Source organism: Pseudopipra pipra, chromosome 2 (assembly GCF_036250125.1).
Source record: "Pseudopipra pipra isolate bDixPip1 chromosome 2, bDixPip1.hap1, whole genome shotgun sequence".
In the NCBI taxonomy this organism is placed as follows: Eukaryota; Metazoa; Chordata; class Aves; order Passeriformes; family Pipridae; genus Pseudopipra; species Pseudopipra pipra.
Window position 1 is genome coordinate 43,784,375 of NC_087550.1, and position 11,509 is coordinate 43,795,883.

Below are 11,509 nucleotides of genomic sequence, written 5' to 3' on the forward strand. Positions count from 1 at the left end.
TTGAAATTATGCCAGATTTCTGCTTTATTATAGGTCTAATGTCCTGACTGTCAGAGCCACAGGTTGGCTAGTACTGTGTATAACAACTGCTCTCTTGGCAGAAGCTAGGTAACCTTCTCTTCCTCCTTAACTAATATGTGCATAAACATAATCACCAGAGGCCAATACCTGGGACATGACAGAATTATGCATTTAATATTAAAGTTATATGCCAGTGCCTGCAACCTATTAAGACAGGGTTGAGTAAAGGTACAAAGAACCATGCATGACTAAACAATAAGGAAGAGATGCCATTAGAAGCAAGAAGACAACCTTCAAAACACTGAAGTCATATTCAAATGAAGAAAATAGAAAAAATCATAAATCCTGGCTGATAACATAAAAATAAAATTAAGCAGACAAAAAAAATAGAGCTAGGAGGAGCAACTTGCTGAAGATCTCTAAACCAGGACTAAACCCTTCTTTTCAACACATCAGAGAATCTGTAGGGCTGATCAAGAAACACTGTGGAGAGTCAGTGTGGCTTCTAAAAATGGAAGTCCTGCTTTACAGTCCTCTTTTTGAAGGGTGTCAGCAAGTATTTGGACAAAGACAGCCAAGTTGATCTAGTCTGCTTGAACTTTTGAAGACTTTTCACAGGACCATCATCAACAACTTCTAAGGAGACTTAGTAGTCATGAGATTAAATAAAAGGTCATTTTATGTATAAATAACAGGTTAGAACTTGGGAAACAGAGGGTAAGAGGACAGGTTACTTATTACAGTGGAAGAAGGTCACTGGTAACAACTGGTCACAACTACCTGGTAACCACAGAGTTTCCCAGAGCTCTGTGCTGGGGTTTGTGTTGTTCATTACACCCCTTAGGTGACCTGGAAAAGAAGAGAGCACTGAGGTGAGAAAGTTTGCTGGTGTGGTGGGAAGGTTTGTGATGTGAAGATACTCAGGGTAATAAGGACAAAGGCAGACTGTGATGGACCACAAGAGGCTTTTGTAAGACAGAATGACTAGGAAATATGTGTGGAAAGAATCCTAGCTTAACATATAAGCAGTCTTCACATGTAAGCAATTACCATTTGGAAGCAAAGTCTTTGTGATATGCATAACTTGTGGAAAACATGAGAAAAGGAAAACAAATATTAGAAGTTATTAGGAGAGAAATCCATAGATTTCTTACAGTTTCTATATGAATATGGAATTATGTATGGAATATAGATTATATTACTTATTCATATACAATATGAACATAGACTTCTGACTATATATATTCTGAAAATATTTTAATATATATTCTCCATGCAGATGACAGAATTAGAATATGGAATTCTGTATATTCTATACTTTTATGTGGCATAGAAATGGTGGAAAGGAATTGACTTTGGCACTTCTTCAGGTACAAGAATGAGAGGCCATCAAATGGAGTTAGTAGAAGCTGATTTCAATGCAAACAAAAGGAGATGAACTTGTGCAACTCCTTACCAAAGGATTTGAAGCAAAAGGCTTCCAGGGAAGACCATAGAAGGAGTTGAGAGATTCATTCAAGATTATTTATTAAAATGTATTATTATTTATTATTTAGAAAAAACCCTGAGCTGAGAATAGACACACTTCGAGAGAGCTTCATGTACACTTACCCTGTTCTAATGAACATATCTGAGAACACGTATGTGAAACCTGGGGAAATGGGCTCATAACAGCGTACTGTCATCTCTGGATGGGCTATGAATTGGAGTATCTGGGCATTCTTTGATAAAAATAATGCCTTAGTGTAAGAGATCTGCCTCTGGGATCTCAATTATCACACAACTAGATCCATAAATGCACTCATGAATATGTGTTTTACATGGCTGCAGAGGGCTCCTTGTCTTAGATAAGACATTCCTGAGGATTTAGTTTCTTTTATGCCTTCTGGTCAGCTCTAATGTGATCATGACCATGATCACATGAAGGCTGCATAAGATCTTGTTGGAGTGGCTGTCCTCCAATAATTTCTGGATATTACAAGTACTACTAAAAGTGATATCCTTGGGAGCCAACAGATCCTGTGTTGACACCAGACATTCTTCACTGTCAAAGTCTTAAAAATTTTGCAGTTCATGAACAACAGCTAAAAGAGGGATGTCAGAGTTGAAGCAGAGTGGTGTCAAAATATGAGGGCATAGAGAAGGATAGATGAGGCTGCTCTGTATGATGGGACAACTTTATAGGATTGGAGTAGACCTATTCAAATGACCAGTGAATTTTTGCATCCAAACTGCTTTTAGGATTAGGTTCAAACTCAAACCTCCTTTAGTTGTACCTTAATTCCTTATCAGGAAGCTTTCGTGTTTATGGTAGACTCAGGTTTATGTGAACCAGCACATGAGGAACATAGGCACAGCATGCAAGGTCAGGTCCAAGCTAACATGAGTATAGACATAAGTATGGACACAAGTATAGACATAGCTCAAGTGTCCCTGTACTTCCCTCTGCATGTGTTGTTATATAAAAGTTAGCCCAAATCTGACTGCTGCACCTGTCCTGGTTTGGACTGGGGTAGATAGTTAATTTTCTTCCTAGTAGCTGGTATAGTTTGGTAAGACACTGATGTTTTTAGTTGTTGCTAAGTAGTGTTTATAGTAAGTCAAGGACTTTTCAGCTTCTCATGCCCTGCCAGCAAGAAGGCTGGCATAAGAAGTTGGAAGGGGATACAGCCGGGACAGCTGACCCCAGCTGACCAAATGGATATTCCATACCATATGACATCATGCTCAGTATGTAAGTTAGGGGAAAAGCTGGCCAGGGCCTGCTGCTTGGAAATTGGCTGGGCATTGGTCACTGAGTGGTGAGCAGTTGCATTGTGCATCATTTGTTTTGTATATCCTAATTCCTATTCTTATTATAATTACCATTATCATTATTTTTATTGTCTTCATTTTCTGTCCCGTTAAACTCTCTTTATCTCAACCATGAGTTTTCTCTCTTTCACTCTTCTGATTCTCTCCCCCATCCCTCTGGGAGTGAGTGACTATGTGGTGCTTAGTTGGTGGATGGGGTTAAACCATGACAGCATCATAAAGCCAACTATAGTCTCTGGAATTGCTATAGTTGTATAGGATGATATATCTGTTTTTTCTTTACAAAAAACAACCCTAATGCAATTTAAGAGCAGCCAGCATGGCTTTACAGCAGATACCTGGTTGCCTTCAATGATGAGATGAATGCTTTAGGGATGAGAGGTAAGCAATGGTTATTGGTTAGTTTGACTTTAGGAAGACTATCAAGACCATGCTTAGTTGGATCCTTGTAACCACATTTGAGAGATATGGACAGAATGGGTGGACTGTGAGGTTGATTAGAAAAAATGATTGGACCGTCAGGCTCAAAGAGTTCTGCTTAGTAGCTGGAAGTCTAACTGGCAGCCAGTCAGGAGTGGTATTCCTCTGAGTTAGATAGTGACGCTGGTAGTATTTAACTTCTTCACTAATGACCAGAATGATGAGATGGAATGCATCCTCACTAAATTAGCAGGTGACTTTAAATTGTGGGGGAAAATGGCATGCTGGAGGGAAAGGTAGTTATTCAGAGGGATCTCAAGAGGCCAGAGAAATAGCCTGACAGAAACGTCTGGAAATTCAAAAGGACAATTAAAAAAAAAAAGGCAAGTAAAGCTCATCTAAAGCTCTATCTGGGCATGAAAAATACTATGCCACTGTACAATTTGACAGGCAAGAATGCACTTTTTGGGAAAGGACATGGGATTTATGATGAACAATGCAAACTTAAGCCAGGGATGTGCCCTTACAGCAACAAAGCCTAACTACATATTGGGCTGCATTAGTACGAGTGTAGCCAGCAGGCCGGAGAAAGCAACTTCCCTGTGAACTCAAGAGGCTACATCTGGAATATTGTGTCCAGTTTTGGACTCCCAAATACAAGAAACATTAGCATACAGGGACAAGTCCAGAGGAGGGGATTTAATTGTTGTGTACAACTTTCTAGTGGGTGGTTACAGAGAGATAGATTTCCTTGGATGTCCAACGCAAAAGGACAAGCGACAACAGACATAAATTGCATGAAAAGTTCTTAATCACCATTATTAAAAAAAACCCCTAAGATTGATTTGGGTTGAAAGGGACCTTTAAAGATCATCTGGTCCAACCCTCCCTGCCATGGGCAGGGACATCTTTTACTAGATCAAGTTGATAAAAGCCTTGCCCTGCCTGGCTTTGAACACTTCCAGTGATGGCATCATGGTTGATCCAACACTGTTACAGGTTGTCTGGCAAGGTGGCAGATATGCAAAACTTGACTGGGGAAGGCACCGAGCATCTAACATAGGAGTTAGTCCTGCTTTGAGAGGGGATTCATCCTCACAAGCTCCCAGAGTCCATTTAGGTTACTTTATGCTTCTGTGATTCCAAATGGTTTATAGCATATATGTCACACTTAAATCTTTAAAACAAAAATTTGCAGACACATGATGCTTCTGTGTACTGACTGCAAGATGTAAATGTAACCCATTGTGAGGAGGTTTGTTTCGTGGTGTATATCAGGTCACCTTTTACTGGAGACTAATAAACAGATTATCAGAAATAGTAATTAACAGCAACAGTGATTGGTGTCCTTAGATTCTTAAAATTTGTAATGCAGAATGGAGAAGAAAGGTAGTAAATCTTACAAAAATTATTGCTTCAATTTTTGTTGAATTAAGAAAATTTAAATAAATGAAACAATTAAAAAATCTCACACTCTATTAATAAAATTGCATAACACAAAATCTTAATGCTATCTTTAGTTACGTTGTTTCAGCTAAAATCATATCATACTCTGTTTACACCCAGAAGCATGTACAATTATTAATACCCCAGAGAAAACTCTGAGTTTATTTACATGCTCTGTTTTGGAGAACAAGGTACAGCAACTAGCTAAATCAGAATGCCTCTGTGAATTTGCCAGGGGAAATTAATATACATCGTGGAGCAAAAATGCCTTGCATTCCAGATAAGTCTAGAACTTAATTATATCACAGAAAATTCTGTGATCATTTTTAGCACTTAACTCCAGGAGTGCTTTTATTGCAAGAGAATCACTAGCATAAGGCAGAATCCTTACTTTATTTGGTTTGCATTGATACCCCTAACAGTGGAAGGTAGAGCAGTAGCCAATTCACATCCTTCTTTCAAATATCAGCGGCTATTGATGTCAGCTATGAATATAGTACGTCAGAAGAATCAAGAGTATTTTTGACTAAAAATATTTTGCCCTTGCTTTGTTTATGGCAAGCAAATTTCACCTGGAAGATCAAGTGAAAGACACATTTGTGCTTCAGTTCAACTAGCTTATCCCCTTCTACATACAACAATGATGAGTCTAAATATCTTTATCTGCCAAAGAAACTATTCATTTTACTAAATGTAAGCACCTGTAATGCAGACAGCTCCCTTTAAATAAGTTTGCCTAATTACCTTTATTTTCAATGAAGACGAAATGCTTATAGTGCACAATTTATCTCATTCTAAAGTAGACATCTAAAATAGGTCAGATGAATCATCCCTTAAAAGAAGCTCTTTCTCTCTATTGACTATAAAGGGAGTCTGGCATGACCAGCTCCGAATTGTACACTGTGTATGTCTAAAGTTAGGTGAGAGGAATCCCATCCCACCTGTTTGTACACTTAATAAAAGAAGACTACCAATACAGTATAAAATTGAACAAACTGTCCCCAGGCTTTGAAACAAGTTGTTTTAATCTTGAGCAATTCAGCTCTTAATTTAGGGTTTGATTTAGCTCTCATTGAAGTCAGTAGCTGTATGTTTTAAGGGGAATTTAATGAAGCTTGTCAATTATTTTTGTTTGCTCTCTAATCAAGGACACTTAATTAAATTCAATGAGAAATGAATGCCCAATGCTTAATAAGAAAGGATATTCTATAAATACAGGCTAATTTGAACAGGATTTTTTTTTTGTAAATTAGTTTTTTTACCTTCCATCTTTTAAAAGAAATATGTGAGCAGTATAGATAATTCCTTAGTGATAAATATCTTTAATAATTCTAATTCAAGTAACACTAGGAAGTAGAGATGTTGTTTTCTTCCACAGGATTATTAACTCTTTAATTAATATGTGTAATATATTAAATAAAGTCCAGCAGGATGCTATTGCTCTGTTTAAGTATGACTCTCAAACTTGCTTTGAACTGTCAGTTTTGCAGAGCTCCTCAGTGCTGGACCCCAGATAACAACAGGCTTATTGAACTTTTTATACCAGAGTGTGATGGTGTTGTAGTTGGAAAGTCTGATAAAAACTTTCAGGCCCTACTATAGGTGATGGAAATGAATGGCTATCCAAATAAAACCATTGAAAATTTACTATGTAGCCTGGATGTAGTCTAGTCCTGATCTTAATGGGGGGAACTGAGGAAACAATGGGCATGCACTTACATGACTACTATGACCATGACACGTAACACAGGAGCCTTTGCTGGCACTAGTGGGAGAGATGAAGCCAGAAGATTTGTGCCCTCTTTCCTCTTTGCTGAATTCATTCTAAATATCTAACTGGCTTCACAGTTCATTGATTTGCATGTGCAGCTGGTACAGAGGTCTTGAAGGAGGAGAGAGAGAAAACTCTGTGAAACTAACAAGTTAGCACCCGAGTGAGATTTACAAACTCTAGTTAAACTCTACACTTCTATTGTCTATTTCAGTTTCTATTTCTACCTGTAAATCTGCTTCAGAGTAACCCACATTTGAGATTCTGAAGCCAGAGTATTACCAGGAGCTGCATGAGCAGTGTGAGAGAGAAGGCTGTTTTTCCTTGGCTCCGTGCTGAGAACGGTGTGTTACAGGTTTCCCAGACAACCTCTGTTTGACAGCCCCGGTGCAAAGGCAGAAGAGGTCAGCTTGGAAGGATTATTTTAAACATACTAAAAACTGAAGCAGCAACTCTGCGTATTAATAACAGGATTAAATGAAAAGAACTCTATCAGTACAGAGTGGCTGAAGGCAAAGGACTCTCTCCAGTGCACCTGGTAGTAAAGGAAGAGGATTTCATTAGGTGGGGAAATAGAAGCAACTTCAAAATGTTAGAAAAAAACAATGATGCAAAACCGGATACTTTTATTCACCCTGCCCCATTCTTGTGGCATGAGATTTTCTGCAAACAAGCAACTCTCCTGTAAACTAGCTCTGCTGTGCCATTCTTACCTTTCATCCACACAGCATCCTGGCTCCCTTTATTGTGGCACCAAATCCAGCCACTTATGAATAGTCGATCTGTGTCAGCATGTAAGGGAGAACTGTGTGCTCTGCAGAGCTCTTTATTGGGGAGCGCTGAAGATGATAGCATGTAATGTTAGTAGGGTAACTTCAGCCCCTTTGGTGCTCTCCTTCTGGGTTAATCTGGGCATGAATTGTTCTAATTGTGTCAACCTGTATTTAAAAACATTTGATGCAGACTAACTAAAACTCTGGGCCCTGAAGGGATGCAGAATTAAGAAGTTTTTCCTGTTATAATTGAATTAACTACGTTAGTAGTTTTCCTGCAAATTATCACTTTGTTAATGAACCATGCAGACTTTATTTCATACTGAAAAGAACATGAAGTTTCTGCGCATTAAAAACTGACTGTGCTATGTAATCCATTACTTTTTTTTTCTGCAATGAATAATGGAAAACTGAGAAATTGTATCAATAATCCACGGGAAAGGCATTAGAGGCTACACACACATATATATATATATATAAGTATATATATCTCAATTAGAGTTATATCCAAGGATATAATCAAGAAATATTGATATAGCTGCAGCATTTTCTGGTAGCTTTTGGCACAGTGACATGCTGAAGAATTTATATATGTTCTCATTTTCCTGTAATACCATCCATAAATTTTGCCTTATACAGGTCTACTTCATCAGACAAAGGAATCACACAAAAGTTTTATAACACTATAAAGACAGGATGAGTTTCACTTCTTTAATTACCAGCACAAGAGTGCTAGTAAAAGTATTTTTGCTGGCACAGGAGCTGTCAAAATAACTTAATCAGTTTTAACTTCTTGTTTTATTCACCAGCTCACATAAACTACATAAAAGCCTCCTTCTTAAGAGCAAAAGAAAAATACAGAACCAAGATGGCAAAGTCTTATTAATGGCTGGGCTTTAAAGGAGAAGGGATTTATGAGATGTGTATGTTCAGTAAACAATCACATTTATCTACTTGTCTGGATTTGATGGTGGAAATGTTGCCACAGGATCAGCATGGCAACAGCCATTACCAAATCAGTGAAATTGCACAATAATTATTTTGTGCCATATATAGAATGGAAATTCTATCTACTCTGGTGCGCTAATTTGCAAGGACTTGCCTACCCTGCAGGTCCTTTGATACCAGACCTATTGCAGTATAGAGATCCTTCTATAGTGGTGCTGGTGTTGTGCACAAAATTGAATTTGTTACCCAGTGTGCAACAAGCCAGTAGTTATACGCTTGAGAGAGACACTGATTATTTATTTCAGAGTTGTGCAAGCCTTGGTTCTTGGTGATATTTCACAAATTCAGGAGCACCAACTATAAAAACTTATTACTATTTATAGATTTTAGCAAACAAAGGCATTAATGTTCATTGGCTACAAGTTGCATAGTTCTCTTATTGATTAATATTCTATCTTCTGTTGGTTCATGACTGTCTTGCTACTCATGTTAATTAGTCTGTATGCTGAGTCTTTATCATCTCTTGAGTTGGTGGGCCCCGAGTCCTGGTCGCAATCTCCCCCTGCCGGAATTACCTTTTGCCCAGTTGGATCTGATTCCTGCACAGTTGCTGAGTTGGCATTATTAGTTTCTTCCTTATCTTGGAAGTTCTGCCAAATATCCTTGTGGCCCATAAACTCTGCATTCCCTGTGCCCACTATCAGTGGTACATCCTTCTTCCCAAGCTTTGGTAACCTCGCCCTGGGTCTGAGATCATTGAAGCATATCAAGCCCTCAACCTTAACAATGCAGTTCTACCAACAAATAATTTGTTTTTCTAACACCCAGACATCACTTACAGCTTGTTAGCTGCTATCTGTTTCATGGATTAAATCTCCTTTCCTGTTGATTAGGCTTGAAAGTACACAAAGATCAAACATCACAGAATATCCTTTCTTAAGAAAATTTTATCAATTCCACATTTTGCAACACTGGGACACCTGACAGCCTGTTTTGGGGATCAGTTGCTATCCCAGGAAGTATCAAATGGCATTCGTAGAATTGACTACCTTAACCTGGCAGAATTGACTACCTACGTGTAATAGCACATCGAAAAGCAACATGTTGGGTGACACACTGTTACTCAACAACAACAGCAGCTGCCAGCAGCAGTGGAAGTAATTGTATGGCTCCCAGCAGGACAAATAATTAATCTGGAGGGAGTTAGGAGCTGCCTCTCACCCTTAACTTCTTCCCCTGTGTGGCAGCCTCTGGTGATGGTAGCTACTTTTTGTATGATCTTAAAAATCATGATCTTGTTAGGAGGTGGACATGCTGTCTGGGGTATTGGGATGAGAAGAACAGTAATGAAAAAGCAGACAGTTTCTAAGGAGGTACGGAGTCCTGCTACCCAGGAGAGCAAAAATTTTTCCGCTCTCCTTAATTTCCTTGGCACCGTGATGTTTGGCAGAAGATGCCCAAAAAGGAGGCAGAAATAATTCTGTATCCTTTCAATTAGGCCTTGTCATGGATGATTAGGTCAGAGTAGCAAAACTACTTTTTCATTTGAACGCTTTCTAATTCAAGATGAGAAGCAAATCAGTTCTTCCTCCATGTCCTGATGGTGACAGTTGTACCTGTTTCCAATCAGCCCTGGTGACAAAAAACAGATCTGTATTCAATCAGGACAACAAAAAAGACTTTGTCAGCCAAGGCAAAAGTAGTTTGTATGCTGTAGTAGGTGACCCTGAGATCCTACCCAGTTCCTTGCTCACTCCTCCCAAGAGGGATGAGGGAGAGACTTGGAACAGCAAAAGCTAAAAACTCATGGATTGAGATAAAGACAGTTTAAGAGGTGAAGAAAAGCTGCATATGCAAAGCTAAAAACTCATGGATTGAGATAAAGACAGTTTAATAGGTGAAGAAAAGCTGCATATGCAAGCGAAGCAAAGTAAGGAATTAATTTATTACTTCCCATTGGCAGCAGGTGTCCAGCCACTTCTTATAAAGCAGGACCTTAGCACACATTACAGTTGCTTCACACAACAAATGCTTTAACCACATAATCCCATAGATTTCATAGCTGAGCACAATGTCATATGGCATGGAAAATCCCTTCAGTCAGTCTGGGTTGTCTGTCCTGGTTGTATCCCCTCCCAGCTTCCTGTGCACCCCCAGACTATTTGTTGGTGTGGTAGAGCGGACTAAAGAAAAAAACAAGCAACCCTGAGGCTGTACAAACAATGCTCAGCAACATTCAACACACTGGTGTGTTGCTAACACAGTCCCAGTCACAAATGCAAAATGGAGTAGGCTATGAAGACAGTTAACTCCATCCCAGATAGACCCAATGCAAGGGCTGATCATGTTCTGCTGCTACAAAAGCCACTGCAAGAGGAGACGAGCACCTATGCTGGCAGACATACCTATAAAGGAGCCTGATGTGTCTGGTGATGGTATGTCACTATGTCAGCCTTACAAATCAATTAAAAATGCATAACTAGTTAGATGTCTAATTGATGCTTATCTGGGGGAGAAATATACTGTTACAGCCCATGTTCTCTCTTTTCCTCAAGCAGAATAAATTATAATTGCATCTTTGTATATGTTCTGTCTGCATTCAAAATTCAACCCATCAAGCACTACAGACTGATGGACTCAAGCTAGGTTCCACTGCTGGGAAAGTAGGCAGGGAAGCACAAGGACAAGGGTGTGTGGAGGAGCCCAACTTGGGCCATGGCGTCCCAGGAAGGCTCGACACAGAGCTGCTGGAGCCAGGACCAGGAGTGGCTCCACGGCAGGGGTGTAGCAAGGGGTGTGGCCCCAGGCATGGCTCCAGAGGTTGGCATGAAGACAAGAGGTCCAGGGTGGAGTGGGAGAGCAGCATGTGAACTGGCAAAATGCCCAGGTCCTGGCTTGGCGCCCTGGAAATGACAAAAGAGGGAATCAGGAAAGGACCTACCAAATGACCTTCTTACCTGGGAAATCTAATTATGGCTCCAGCGTGGGCTGTGGTGATACCTTGCTGGTGCACGAGAGGGTGGAAGCAACAGCAAAGGCTGAGGGTGAAACAAAACAGGCTAGGAGGAAGGCAAATGTGTGGAGACATTGAATAAAAGATTAGGAAAATACCAGCTAAGCATAGAGTCTGATGTTAAAGCAAAATTTTAAATTGGAACCTGCAGCCCAACAATTACCAGCATCAGTGACTAGGAGGGAGTGTAGGAGAAGCTGGTGAATAGGATGATGAGACAGCTGCAGATATCACTTGCACAGAAAGGCAGTGCCTAATGTGACAAAGCCTACCAGTGCGTAGTTGACCCAGCAACATATTTGC